This window comes from Lagopus leucura, unplaced genomic scaffold (assembly GCF_019238085.1).
Source record: "Lagopus leucura isolate 7727_CA_CO unplaced genomic scaffold, USGS_WTPT01 Super-Scaffold_100159, whole genome shotgun sequence".
Classification (NCBI taxonomy): Eukaryota; Metazoa; Chordata; class Aves; order Galliformes; family Phasianidae; genus Lagopus; species Lagopus leucura.
In genome coordinates this window covers 32,036,804-32,049,725 of record NW_024962335.1, presented here as the reverse complement: position 1 = coordinate 32,049,725, position 12,922 = coordinate 32,036,804, and the positions used below count along the sequence as shown (strand labels likewise).

The 12,922-nt window shown below is 36.9% G+C and overlaps 1 protein-coding gene across 3 annotated transcripts in view; it reads left to right on the top strand.

Annotated features, from left to right (window-relative positions):
- The window catches only part of PHF21B (PHD finger protein 21B), a 155,294-nt gene that overhangs the window by 1,605 nt on the left and 140,767 nt on the right, over nucleotides 1–12,922 (top strand). The gene's annotated exons all lie outside the window — the stretch shown is intronic.

Genomic DNA, 12,922 nt, shown 5'->3' with positions numbered 1-12,922 from the left:
GGGGGCGGAGGGCATTCAGCACCGCGGACAGCGGCCCCGCCGCCGGGAGCGCGCTCACGCTTTCACACTCACATAACTCGTCTCTTCAACCTCCCCCCTCCCTTACCCCCTCCTCCCTCCCCCCAAGCCCTTTCCCCACTTTCAGCACTTCCAGTGCTTGAAAGGGCACTTGACAAAGGCAGTATGGGATCTGCTGGCTTGATCTGCTGGCTTAACCCCCCTACTCCCCCAGGGGTGAACTTTCCTCCTCCCCACGCCCCCCACCCTCCCTTCGGCTCTCCCCGCTCTCCTCCCGGCTCCCCTGGCTCGGTGCGGCTGTGTTGAGCTCCTCGGGCAGCTCAGGGCCAGTTCCCCTCCCCATCCCTCGTCTCCCGATGGCGGGAGGGAGCGAAAGCCGTTCCTCCGGAATGCAGCAGCTCTTTCAGCACCACGGCTGCGGACAGCGCCCGAGGGGGGGGGGGGGGGGAGCCTTCCCGGCAGGGGGCTGAGGCAGGGGGCACGTGTGCGACCTCACGGGCTTTTTCTTTTCTTTCTTTCCTTGTTTATCTCTCTTTCTGTCTTTCTTTCTTTCGCTTTTTCTTTTTCCCTTTCTCTCTTTCTCTCCTTCTCTCTTTCTCTTTCTTTTTCTCTCTCTTTTTTTTTTCTTTCTTTCTTTTCTTCTCCCCCCTTCCCCCCCCCCCCCACCCCCGCCACCCCGGGGGTGTTTTTGTTTGTTTTTTTTTTTTTCCCCTGGAGTTTTTCTTAAAGTTGCAAAGTGATCCACGGGTATCTAATCCATGCCCATAGGTTATGGTGATTATATGACACCCTTTTCCTCCCAGTTTATTGTAATCAGAATTTGTCAGCACTCTCAATTTGGTAGTGGAAGCTTCCATTTTGTGAGGAAGGGGTGTTGGTTTCTTCTAACATGGAGAAAAGTCTGCAGAGTTTGAAGGTGGGGGATGGGGCCCCATTCATGCTGAACATTACCATTTTGATTGCTTTGATGCCATTTTTGGAGGGGGGAGGGGATAGAATACCCTACTCAGCAGAGCACAAAGATGTTTAATCACTGTATAGAATCAAATCAGATACTTTCTTTTTTAAAGCAAATCTGACACTACATGATAGCTAAGGGCTGTTAGTCCTTTTTTTTTTTTTTTTTTTTTTTTTTTTTTTTTTTTTTTTTGGCAGTGTAAAACAGTGAGTTGTTGACTCTAATACAACTATACTGAGTAGAAGATTTTTTTCTAAACAAGGTAACAGTCTTTACTGCAACAATGCATCTTTATGTGTTCTTTCTTCAATATGGAAATAGTTTTACTGTTCTAAGTGGGTATTTAGAACATACATTTGATCATTTCCCCCTGTATTGTAGCAACTGTTTCAAGGCTGTTTAAATTTTTATGATGATAGTAAATGAGAAGCTATTTATTATGTGTCATGTTGGAATTTAGATAAGGCAGAGAGACACATTCGAAAATACAGTTTGAATGTTCTGATTCAGCTTGGTGAAAGGTTTTTTGCTAAGCTTGCACAATCTATTTATGCTTAATCCAACTAGCTAGTAAACAATTGCTATGTTTATGACTTTACTTTCTCATAGCCTTATAAATAAATCAATAATCTATGTAGTAATTAAACATAAAATACTGAAATTCTATAAACAGCAGATTTGACCTAGCAGGAAACATGCTATGTTTAGGCAAACCCCTGGTTTTAGATTTCTTTGACTGCTTTCAGTATCTTGTGCAACAAGAGCTTATAAATAGAGCCTTGCTGGTGACGTGATGTTCTCTTGCTCCAGACTGCCACCTCTGGAGGTCTAAAATGGAATCTTTCTTAGCTCACAAGTGAAATGAGTTTGGAGATCTTAGCTTTCAACCAAATCACAAAACCATCATGCAACTTTGCAGATTTGGTATAATTAGTAGTTTCTTCTTGGGTACTGGCTTACAAATGAACTGTCAATCCTTGAGGGTCTGAAGGACTGAGACAACAAATTGGCTACTATTGGAGCTGTTTAGCAGATTCAGGCTCACAGATTTGTGGATGTCAAAACACTAAGGTAACGAAGAAGGCTGTGTAAGGAGGGAGGCTGTGTTTATATTCCTTCCCTTCTTGCCCCACCCTTTTCTTCCTTCCCCCCAGTTTGTTTAGGCACAATTAATTCATAACTCAATAATGTATATCTTTGATTGTGCATGCACTGAATACAAAAGATTCTCAAATTACGTTTCAATTAAAATGCATGTGTGGATGGTGAAACAGACAGTAAAATGAATGGATGATCGCATCATCCACATCTGTTAGAAATATAGCAGGGCTGAGCGATACCTTTCAGTACCACTACTTATCAAATTTTCATTGAAGCTGTTAGCATTTGTGGCAATATTACTTCTCCTTAAAACTTAAATTAAAACCAGGAAGACTTGAATGAGAAAGTCAAATTTTGACCTGAGGTAAATGTATGAAGTAAACTCACGTGCAGAATTGGTTTTTAAGTTGCAGCCTAGTTCAAGATCCCTGACGTATCACTGTTTTTTTGTTTGTTTGGTTGGTTTTTAATTGTGATTGTTTAGAGAAGTATGGGATTAAAAATGTGTTTTCATGTTTTCAAGGAATTTTGGAACCATTATTCTTATTATTGAAAAGGCATGGTCTAAATCAGTACATAACTTGGCATTTTACTCAGAAAGACAGAAGTTAGATTTTTGTTCAGAGTCTATTCTTAATATACTATAGATTTGATGAATTGTAATAGCATTTGAGAGTGGGTTACCTTTTCTTTAACAAGATACGATGTGTGAAGACTCCATTAGTTGGTCCAGTGGTTTTACACCTTCAATCTACAGCACATGCAGAGCAGCAGTAACATTTTTATCTAAATTGTCAAGCAACAAGCATTTATGTGTAAATAAAAGGCTATCATAAGAGCCAGCACTGGTCTTAAAATGACACAAGAGGTGCTCTGTTGCATGCGTTTCTTGCTTTCTTTATGTCCTTACAGAGTCATTAAGTGTCTTTTAATTTTAGAAAGTTGTCTCTTACTAATTAATAGGTCAAGACAAACAAATAAATATACCTTTAACCTCCAGTCGGAAGTTAATTGTTACTGACATAAGTAGTAGGTAGGGAGCCAGGTTTTCAAAATTAACAATGAGCGCACAAGGGCTGCTATATTTTCAACTATGATGAACTCTGAATTCAGTCGGCCTATCCTGGAGCACAGTAATAAAAATATGTCTTCCTGAAAGACATTATGTATGTGCCATTCACTTGTGCACTGCCTCATTTCTTTACGATAATTTACTATCTATGCAGAAAATCAACATTAGTTTCAGGCAGACTGTCTCAACCTGTGCTATTGCTGGGCTGTATTTTTGGGTAGTATATCTGAAATTAAATCACTAACTGTATTTTGCCTGTGGTGATCACCACAAAGCCTGTTTGTAGAAAGTGTTGTATTTCTTAAAATTAAAATACAGTTCTTATATGAGTTGTTGGAAAGGATTTAGCTCAAGATGTCTAATTTTACTGATGTTGTATCTCTGTTTTGGGGAAAAGAAGGAAGTAGGTTTTTGTTTTGTTTTGTTTTTAAATTCATGCTGTGCTGTGTGTGGAAATGGCAGCATTGTTTACATGTGTTAGAGGGGAAATTATTGACATTTGCCAAAGCTCAGTATTTCATATGGTTGGGTACCTTCAAAATTGTTGAAATATAATAGGGGTTATAAGCATCACTGAAAACAGATAAGACCTGAAAGACATTTCCAAATCGAGTTGTGCCTAATGTAAAACTGTCCCAAAACACTGCTATTCATTGTGCCATGAATTCTATCTGCATACGTTAATCCTAGCAGAATTTAGTTTGAAGATCCTTACCGACCACCTGCCAAAGGTGAGATAGGCAACATGAGGAGCCCCAGGTGAAATATTGAATTCTTCAATCACAAGTATTAGACATAGACAGTTCTTCTGCATGTTGAGGTCCTTCTAACTTTGCAAGGAAACCCAAACAACTTCAGAATCAAACACACTTACTATATCAAAGTAAGAATTAGCTCTGGATCTTGATTTAGAAAGCTTCAGTTCCTTGTTTTCTCCCTCCCTCCCTCCCTTTTCTTTCCTTCTTTCCTTCTTTCCTGCTTTCCTTCTTTCCTGCTTTCCTTCTTTCCTGCTTTCCTGCTTTCCTGCTTTCCTTCTAGAACCAACTAGTAATCTACTGATTGCTTTGCCATCTGTTGAAGAAGGCATGAAACTAGGAAAGAATTCACCTTCAGCTCCTTGGAGGATAAATGTGGGAATACAGTTAGCATAATGGCAAACTTAGCATTCTGCTTTTGCTTTCACTAATACTATGTTGACATTCCATGTTCACACTGGGTAAAAGGATAATAAAGAACGTTTTCTTAGAGGTGAAGCACAATGGAAGTATGTATACTTCTGGCTTTCTGCCTTCCATTAGGTTACCCTTCTAAGATTCATGGAAATTGCACATCTGTAATGAAAATGTGTACTGGAGGGAGTTAGAATCACCTTTTGTTTGGTAGCTGCTTGACAAGCATGTGAAATGCTATTTTATTCCAGCATTTTTCTTTGACTGCACGCTTTTCTGTAGTTGTACAGTATATCACTTGGCATGGCTAAGAGTTGAAAAGTGAACGTTACATTCATTCTAACCATTTTAAAGAGTTCGCTTTGATATTTTAGCCACTTAAAACACCTGCTGTCAGAACAGTACAATTGATTTCAATGAACTTCGAGTTTCTTCAATAAGATGACTCTTATAATAACTCCAGTAATCCCATGATGCCTCATTAGAGGAGCTGGCTATGATGATTATCCCTGTGATTTGGCAATTTTTTTTCCTTACAATGCCTTTGTCTATTCAGAAAAAGGAATTATGGCAACAATACCTTCTTATTTCACTTCTGATTTTACACTAACAGTATTTTCTACCTGTTACACAGTGTAAAATATCTTATATATACTTGTAGCAAGCAGGTATTTGTTCAGATGTACAAGGTACATTGGTAGGCAGACCTTTTCAAGGAAACTTTAGTTCTATGTAGAAATTCTGTATTGGAGTTAGAATTTGTTTTAGTTTTCTAGTAGACACTTGGGCAGTTAAAAGCTATACGTCCAAGGGAGTCTTTGTCTAGAGCTCTGGTTTAATGGGAAAAATTCTCAACTTGTTCATGCCTTGTGTACAGCTGATCCAGAAAAGTGTTATCACATTAGATATTCGTATCAGTTCACTTTGTTTCAGTATCTAGCCCACTGGACCCTTCTGCTTGTGCAATAGAAGCAGAATATGGCTCCAAATGTCTCCCCTACGTATCGTGATGCTAGAGAAGGTTTTTTGAATCACATTTCCAATAGGATACTGCCTCAATCTAAACACTTCTGGTATGTTCAAGTAAAGAAAATCCCTTTTCATCTCATTCCAGATTTGATTTTCAAGTTGAAAGCGTGAAGGCATATAAAAGCATGTTAATACAGAGTTACTTTTAACTTTTCCTTCTAATCCTTTCTCTTTGTGATCAAAGATAAAAATATGCAGTATTTTTTTACTTGATTATAAAATGATACCTCGCTTTCCTCTCCACCCCTAAAACAAAATGTGAAGTATCAACACAATTTCTAATCAATAGAGTTAAAAGATAGAAGTTTCCAAATCAATAAGACAAGGCTGTGGTAAATGGTGTATGTGTGACCATGATGTCAAAGAGGGCAATTTCTACATGCATGGTAGTTGGAGAGAAGTACAAAAATGGACTGCAAGTTTAAGATAAGAACAAAGAAGAACAAAAAAAGAATTGGACTAATTGAAATGCAAATTTGTCTTTCTGCCATTAAAGTAGACAGTTATTTCAGCCTAACAGGATCATATTTGGTCTATCCACTCCTTGTTAAGTGACTTAACACACTTCCCCTATGTGCACGTATATAAATGTACGTATATATTTATTGTTATTATTATTATTATTATTCACTTAAGGTTTTGTTACTTTGCTCTTTGGAAATGTTTTTCTTGAGCTAAAATGTACTTCCTTTTGCATGCTTTCTCCCTCTCTCTCTTTTTGAATCAGCTACTTATTGTTATGTAGTAGCAATTTCCAAGTGTCATGTGAAATTGCTGATGCGGCTTAGTTCCAGCTACAACCTGCGACTGCCAATGGTAGGCATGTATTGAAATCTAACTGCAGGGTTCTTTTGCACATGTACAAGCAGACCCTTCTGGCTAATATACAGAAACAGTGGAAAAAATAGGAATTTTTTTTTTTATTTTTTATTTTTTTTTTAACCTGGAGGGGTTAAGTGTATGCCTGAGTTTGAAGTGTGAAGTAACTCAGTTGACTGAATGGAAGTGAACCAGAGAACTTGCTCTAAATATGACTTCAGTAAAATCAAAACAAGAAGTATTTGGAACTCTGTAGATATGATGTGTGTTATTAACTAGGGTTTTTTTGTGAGGCAGTCTTATTTTCAGAGTTGGATTTTAGCCCTAAGAGGTTGGGCATTGAGGCTGTGGTAAGAACAGTGCATTCATCTGAAAATTTGTCTGATTGCTTACATTTCATCAAGAGAAGGATATAATTGGTCTTGAAACATAAATTAAATCTATACAGTATTTAAGTTGTTTGCCTTTCCACATTGATTTAACTTGGTCTTGAAGGTACTTTACGATGTAGCTTACTTCTTAGCCAGTGAGAAGGAATGGAATAGCCTTTCTGAGCAAACTCAGGTATTGCTGACAAATCTTATATGGTTACAGAAAGTAAAAATGTGTATTACATTTTGATTAACATGAGCCAAGTGATAATCATTGATACTTTTGACATGCAGCAGAGATTAACCTGCATCTTCTGTGATTTTACATTTTTCTAAAGCGCTTTGAATGAGCTAAGATTGCCTAAAGATTTATTGGCGAGCTGAAGCTTTTCTAAGAATGAAAAAGATTCCATTCTCAGAAATGTACAGACTCGAGCATCTCTGTGTATAAATGTGCTTGTATGTGTGTGTTGGTTGAGTGTGAGCATAAGGTCTTTCTCTTTGATATCATTCAGGCAGAAAGCCAATATGCGCATGTAAATGAGCCTGAAAATATAATTAAAAATATATACATACTGGGGACTGTGATACAGAATTTTATGAGATGCAGGTTACAAAGTGACAAGTAACATTTCCTATATAATCACTGATACTAACTCTCATCTGTGATTTATATGCCTCTTGTTATTAAGTGCTGAACAGATAAATACTGGAATTATTTCTTAAGATATAATTTCACCACAGTGAGTGAATGCAAAATATGCCTCGCCCATTCTTCTCCTCTCAGCCTAAACAAAAGCCAAAATACCATGAAAATGTTACTAGAGAGACTTAAATCTTATTCAAGGTCAGATAAAGACCTCTTTGCTAAAATAACTTTCCTGGATATAAACTGTGACAAAGCAGACTTTCTTTGTCATTATTATGTTAAGATCAAGGAAATTTTGCATTCATTAACACACATCTAGGAGCTCAGATACAGGTGGAAAAGGATAAAGATTGCCGTGTGAAAAAGCATAAACAATCTTGGCCTTTATTTTAGTGTAGGTAACAAAGGCTTGTACATAAAAGCTTACACAAGAGACGTCTCAGAAAGTCCAAACTTTAGGCAAGAAGCCAGTTTTCTTTGCTGTCTGTTCTAAAAGTTAGGTTAGAGTGCCGGACACAGAAACTGACATTTCTGCTTTCCAGCCTAGAGAGAAGCTACTTTGAAAAGCTTTATTTCTTGTTTAAAAAATACAAGTGGAATCTAGATGTATTTCTATCAGCAGCTCTGTAGCCCATAAATATATACCACCTAAGCCAGTGTCTTATGTACGTTATTTTATTAACATTCTTTGCTGAGTGGGCTTGAATGGAGCACAATCTCTCATATAGAGGATCTAATTATAAACACAAGGGACAGAACCAAATAAGCAATCTTTAAAGGGAAAAGAGTCTGGCAGCTTTGTTTAAAGTGTCCTTTAATGAACTTCTTTAGCAGCTTGTATCTTAGCAACACATTTTATTACATACCAGTGCGGGAGAAGCAGTTTGCAGATGGAGTTGCACACAGTAATTTATTTCCCCCCCTTTTTTTTTTTTCCTTTTTTTTTCTTTTTTTTCTTGCTTCTCTGTGGTGACTCAACTGAAATGTGCAAACTAGCTTTTCCAACAGTGATAGCTCACTCGAAATCCCTGATTGGTTCATTTGTATCTTTTCTATTTTGTTAGTTGATAAAAAGGCATTTAGTATGGTAAATGCACAGTGATTTTTGCATGCTCTTAGAAATTCAGATATGACTGTTTTGAATAGGCATGGATTTAAATTAAAAACAACCCAATCTCCTTTCAATGCACTTTTTTTTTTTTTTTTTTTTTTTTTTTGCTTGTACGTGTTCTATGTGGTGCTGGTCCTCATCACACACACAGAATAGTTTCCAGATTTGTAGGTTATTTACTCTCCACTGTTACACGGAGTTGTTTTAATCTGTCACCTTTTGCTCCTCTGAAACTAATTGGAATATGGCAGTGACAGGAACATTTGCAAGCATTTTCTTTCTTCTTAGACAAAACTTGGCACTTAAAATGCAAATACATCAAGAAATAACTGCTGTTTTAAAACCAATTAAAACAGTGCACTCTTGTCACTCTTTCAGATGACCTGAAAGAGTTGAGATTTTCATTGTTGAAATGAATACTTTTTGTGCTTTTCCATTACTAATTGCAGACCAAGTTTTACTTGTATATTTTGAGTGAAAAACACTTTTCTCAATATACGCTGTTAAGGAATGAGATACTACTGGAGATGTGCATGAGCAGTGGAATCTAGACTTTTTTCTTATAAATAAAAGAGACAAATGAGCCAACTAAATACCATTTGGCTCAATTTGCATTTTCTGCCAGCTAGGCAGGTGTAAATCGAGACGCATATTTCTCTGGAGATCACTGAAGTTACCCAGAGTTTTCACTGATATAATGAAAATCAGAATCTGGCCAGGGGAGGAAAAAAGCAGCCAAGAGGAGGTGAGGGAGGAAGATAATGCAAGTGTTAGAGGAACCCAGAGAAGAGGGAAAAGCTTGTTGGCTTAATGATACTGCTCTTGGGAAAGGTTTCCTTAAACTTCTTTTAGCATATTTCCCTTATGTTAGGGATTGATATTAAAAAGTCAAAAAACATCAATTCCTTAAAGTCAAGAGGTATTTGCCAGTGGACAGGAGTTGGCTTTCAAAAAAGATGGAATTGTTTCTTTGCTTAACATTGGTTAAACAATTGTATATGCATTAACTGGGCAAACTGATACACTTCTTGAGTCTATAGTACCAAACACAGGTTCCTCTTCATTCCAGAGTATGGATAGATGGATCTGACTCCAGTTTTCTGTTTCCAATATTTTAGGTGTCAGTCTATCAGTTGACAGCTTTGGATTTACAATATCTCAGCCTTAACAGGACACATAAAAGAAGTCCTCTAAGCTAAAAAACAAAGAATCATGTGAGGAGGAGTAAAAGAACACTGCAGCTATCTTTAAAATAGTGTGACGTTAAACCTCAACAGCAGGATGTCCTCTGGAGCCAAAAGTATTTAAGTTGCTGTGTGACTGACTTACTTTTTTTCTTTTGCAATTCAGCCTATTGTTTATTAAGTTAAATTGGATTGAAAACAAACTCTAAGCTGGGGAATGCATCAGAATCTTGTGCAGTCACAGGATTAATGATGACAGCCTGAACTGTTGAACAAGCTAAATCATGAAATTCACAGTGTCGCTAGACAAAGGTGTTACATGGTTTTCTGCAGCTGTATTGGATGTAACAGAAGGGAGCAGCAATTTCTGGCACGTTTCATGTCCTGTAATGAGAAATAGTATTTGCACCATGCACAACATTTCAAGTCTGTGTCTCAGGGTCATTTTTTTTTTCTTTTCTTTTTTTTTTTTTTTTTAATGTGTCAGTGCTGGGAATGTTTAAGTGAGATGTAAAAGCAAGAATCTTAACATATTTAGAAATTTCTTCTGCGAGCGCTGCAGTAATGAGGAACAAAATGAAGCATTTAATTACTTTCTGAAACATTTAGGAAACAATTAAGAAACTGTGTCTCTGTTGGCCAAAACAAAATGATCAGTTTAGTTGTTCGTTTTTGTTTCAATAAAGCAAGGAAATATTGCTTTCCAGAAACACAAGCATTTCCAGAAACTTCCTTAACCTCTGAGTGATAGTACTGCACCTTGTTACAGAAGTAATTTTACTAAGAGAAACTTAAAAGAACTTCCATCCCCAGATGTAGCAACGACTCATTTATAAACAATGAGAGCAGGAACAATAGAAAGCTGAGTGCATTCTGCATGAATAATATAACTGAGGGTTGTGAAAAGCCTATGATTTTAGTATGCCAAACTCAGTGTGGGAGTGCAGCATTCAGCTGATTTTTTCGACACTGGAGATTCATCCCTTCTCTCCCCCACGTGTATGTGCCAACACACACAGACAGAGGACTAGCAGTGATGATTAAAGACAGAAGTAAATTCATAAAACTGATGAAACTCAGGTTGAAATCTAGGCCAACATTTAGCTTTAATGCTTGCCTTAGGTAGGTGCAGGAAAGGCTGAAGACCTGATTTAAGAATAGAGCCTGTGTTCTTGGCCTTGAGTCTGATTTCCTTTGCATTCAAGAGTTTTAATTCAGAGAGCTTACGAGGCCTTCAATGTGAACTCACTCATGTTTCTGGTACCTTTAAATATATTTTTATTTATGAGGCTAAATCAGGATTTAAGCTCAGGATTTCAAGGCTCTCTGTTTAAAAAAAAGGAAAAAAGAAAGCTATAGTTGGTTATTTTCTCTGTACTTCTTATTGCATTTATTTAGTTAAAGTCTTTCTTCTAAAGGTGCTGAACTGTAAGCTCTCTGGATATAATTCTGTCTTTGTCCTGTGTATGTTCAGTGTTTGGCTTAATGAGATTCTTTTCCAAGACACCCAAACAATAAGGTAACGCAAACAGTGAGTAATAAATTGAAGGCAAAAGTGGCTGTAGTTTATCCATACACAGTGATGGGCTAAATGTTCCCCCAAACTCATCTTTGAGTGTCTTTGTCAAGGTTGTTACAAATACAGAGTAAGCAAGTCTGAATTTTTCTGGCATAAGTTCGCTGGGACAATTCAATGAATCTACAGTTATGGATTTGTTATCATATGAAGAAGTTCATAGTTTCACAGAAAACAGTGTATGTATTGTTATCTTCCTAAAGTTGAAGGGTGGTTTTCTTTCCGCTTCAGTGCCTTGTTATACTTTTAGTTGCCACCTATTAAAGTGAGCGTTGTCAGATGATAAAGATGGATTTTGTTATATGGTCCAATATCCTGAAATCCACTTGAGTATTTCTTAAGGAACTTTCTACTATGTGACACCTTTTAGTTTTACTAGCGTTAGCTGAGCTTTTGTTGTTGTTTGTTTGTTTGCTTGTTTTAAAGAATGAGGAAGATAAGATATCACTGTTTAATTGGCTGGATTAAGATCTAGTTTTATTCTGTTTGGCTCAGTTGAATCTGTTACTCCCACCATACCCAAACTACTCTTCATAAAAACATAAAATCTAGATAGACCAACCAAATATATGATGTATGACTTGATCCTTAAATTCTTACATTCTTACCTTTTCATTTAAGGTAATTTCCACTGAAACCACTGTTAGTTTGCTAGCTTGTAATTTCTCTAAATACTGTAAAGAATAAGTCTAAACCTTCAGATTTTAGTGTCAATTTGATTATTTCTTTTAAAAATAACTTTAAAAAATGCTGTTCTTCCAGAAGAAACTTCAAATCATAGCTAACTAAACATTACTACATATTCACTTAACAATTCACTATCACATAAAAAAGATCTTTCAGTCATCAGCTAGCTTTCGAGCTTTACAAACTATGATGTAAATACATTGTTATGAAGTTTTTAAAATGCATATTTCTCACCGGATTGGTCAAATACATGACGTGAGGTTTATTAAGATGCAGATTCTTGACATGACAGAGCTCTTACAGTCCATTGGTTACGACTCACTGAAGAAATTTTACCTTCCAGGGTCAAGGATCTATTAGGTAGAAACAATTGCTTCAAAATCATTATGTTATTAGCAGCTTGGAAAGACTTGAAATTAGCATTAATGAAGTACTAGAATTCTATGAGAATTTGGTTTGATATACTGAATATGCAATGAATCAGTTGTAAACAAATTTATGTGGCTGCTTTACAAGCCCATCCAACCTTACAACCTTATTCTGAACGAATAGCACTTGTTTAAACAGCCAAATATATATAAATTTTTGATTACTGTTGTTTTGGTTTGCTTTCAGTGAAAATGGCGTAGAAGAAGTAAAAACACATTTATGTTTCAAGGGCTAGCTTCTGTCAAACTCAAGGGCTTTGGCATAAACATCCTCCTTGTTTTTTAAGGAGAGAAAATCTTCTCTGCCTGACAAAAGAGGTTTCCACACTGCAGAGACATTAAAACACCCTGTGAACTTGATAAACAAGGGTAAGAAATGATTTCAGAGTGAAGATAATAAAGTTTAAGCTTGTAGGTTCCTTGTGAACAAAACAGAAAGGCTCCATTACTGCCAACCCTGTGCATATCAGGGGGAGTTAAAAGTAGATGATCATTGTAGTCCTTTTCAACCCAGGCCATTCTATGATTCTATGATTCTATTGTGACAGGGAATTGAGAAGGACAGGTAAAAGTTTGAGCAGACGATTATCTTTCTCAGTTACCAGCTATAACTGGAGGTGCAATTGATTTTCTTTACTGGAGTGTCGTTACTAGCCATTATATATTCAGATGCCTATGTTAAAATGTTTGATTAACACTCTAGTTAGAGTTATGATGTGTCTGCTCAGTGTGGTGATTTAAAGCTAAGTC